The following is a 2,480-nucleotide window of genomic DNA, read 5'->3' as shown; positions in this document are numbered from 1 at the left end:
TCCAGAAATCCCACCAAATCCCCACTATGAATACGCAGCCAACACAAACTCCTCACTTCACAAAGTGGGAACAGGCAGCCAAGCGGGCGAGTCAGGCTGAGCAGGGAGGAAGATGAGGCTTGGATGGAGGGAAGGGGGCAABGTCATGGCTTGCATTTCTGCCTGCGGAGGAAAGTAGCAGAGCCCAGAGCTGCAGTCATGGACCTGGAGCCTCCCTGCGACAGTCTCACACAGGTGGTGTCACAGGGGACAGCAGCCTGGGAGCTGCCTGGGAAGAGGAAGGTGCCCGGGCTGCCCAGGGCCTCGCAGAGCCCACCATGCCCTCCAGGCCACCACCTGCCTCACCCCTCCCCACAGCCCAGGCTCTCGCTGGCCCTGTCTCCTCCACATGCTCTGCTTGCTCCCTTACTCTCACACTTCCTTCCACATTCAAAGTCTCCCTTCCTTGTCCGGACCCCAGCAGAACCCTCACCCCACACACCCCACTCCTTTCCCCCAGCAGAAACAGCAGCATGGGCAGGGCCATTGCAACTCCTGACCAAGGAGGAAACGGCCATTCAAGGTCAACATGGAACTGCATGCAGCTACCTGGCAAGATTCCCAGCTGCAGGCGAGCTCTGCAGCCCCACACACTGCCCCACGCTCCCACACCAGCCTCCCCCGGGGGCAGGGGGATGCCACAGAACTGAGCCAGTGCCCAGCCCCACCACCCAGGCCACGGGCAAGAGCAAAGGATGGGGGCACTCAAAGCCAGGAGTGGGGTCTGGCAGGGCAGGAGCAGCCTTTCCAAAACTGCACCACCCAAACCACTGCTCTTTGCTTCTAAAGAGAGAAAGGAGCTTTTCTACGCAGCCGTCTGGACTGGGAAACTCCAGCACTGCTGCTAGGAACAAGAGGAGACTGGATCGTGCCGGTGCTGCTCAGTGGGAGGCGGGCCACGGGCCTGCCTCCACTCACTCACCCCCCGCGGGTTTGTAGCCCTTCTCTGCTCTCCCTGCAAAGACGAGGCAGGCATCAGCAAAAGCCGCTCCCCAGCAGCAATCGGCAAGGGGCTAAGCCCCATTTCCCAGCAYGGCTCACGTGTCCTCCAGAACAGCCCTGCTCCCACCCCAGGGCTCCCCGCGCCTCCCTTGCCCAGTACCCGGCACCCCACAGACCCCACGTCGCACCTTCCTCCCCGCTCGCACCCACCGCCAGCCCAGCGCCCACCGACGGCTGGGCAGCCCCTTACCTGAGCTCTTCTTCCAGACCACGAAGCCGGCAACCACCACGATGGCAGTGAGGACAGCAGCCAGCACCGCAGGGATGAGGAGGAGCAGGGTGTTCTTCGGCTCTGGAACCGCCACCAGCCCCCGCGCCGCCGCCCAAGAGCTGCGGGGCGCCAGGAGCAGCGCGAAGGCGGAAAGAGGCAGCCAATGGCGGCGCGGTGCGCCTCTGTCGTCACCGCTCGCCAGGCGAATCCCTGCCGCCAGGGTTGCGCCCGAGTGGGAGCGAGCCCGAAAGCAAAAGCGAAAGCGAAAGCGAAAGCGAAAGCAGCGCTGCCCAGGGCCTCCCCCGCCGCGGCTGCACAGGTTACGGCCACGCTGAGCCGCCGGCAGCGGCAATTCCAAGCGGGCGGCGATGGCCGGGCAGGGAAGAGCGGCAGCAGCGGCAGCAGCAGCAGCAGCAGCAGCAGCAGCAGCTTGGGGTCTGTTGCGCCAGCGCGGCCGCGGTGGCAGCACGTGTGACAGCGGTGCCCGTGTCAACACAGCGTCTGTTCTGCCGGCAGCTCCCGCAGCAGGGCCGTCACCAGCACAGCGCACACCTGGCCCAAGGCAGGGCGAGCAGCTCAAGCCTCCTGAGCCTCTTTTATCCCACTTCCCCCACGTTTCCACCACATTTGCTCCTGCACAGTGCATGTTGATCCCTCCCTTTCCCCACCTTTGGTCCTTCCCCTAAACATCCCCTCATCAGTTCTGCACTTTCCCACAATCCCCTTAAAAGATCCCGGAATAAATTTGGCACAATCCCCCAACTTTCCTTGGCTCTGTATTCCGTAGCAAGGAAAACCTCCCTCACCAGGGGAGTGTGGCTGAGTGGTCTAAGGCGCTGGATTAGGATTAAGGCTCCAGTCTCTTTGGAGGTGTGGGTTTGAATCCCACTGCTGCCAGGTCCCTTGCAGGCCCTTGAGAGGCAGCTGGAGGGATGGAGTCACTTCTTCTCTCTGTGCAGTGCTGGTCGATGCCACATCTGGAGCAGAGGCTGTGTCCAGCTCTGGGCTGCCCAGCACACAAACCACAGACAGACTAGACTGGAGCAGTGAATGCAGGGATGGAGTGGAGAAAGAGCCAGACTCTTCCTCTTCCYGGTRGCATRCAGTGCAAGGCTACSCCTCTCCCAAGGGGCAGAAGCTGAAATCCAGGGAATTCCTCAGGAGGAGGAGAAACAAATTTTGCCCAGCACAGAGGAGACTGTCCAAGCTGTGCCCATTGCTGTCCTTG

This window comes from Apteryx rowi, unplaced genomic scaffold, assembly GCF_003343035.1.
Source record: "Apteryx rowi isolate R43461 unplaced genomic scaffold, aptRow1 scaffold_1442, whole genome shotgun sequence".
Classification (NCBI taxonomy): domain Eukaryota; kingdom Metazoa; phylum Chordata; class Aves; order Apterygiformes; family Apterygidae; genus Apteryx; species Apteryx rowi.
The sequence above is the reverse complement of the archived record's forward strand: the minus strand, read 5'-3'. Positions refer to the sequence as shown.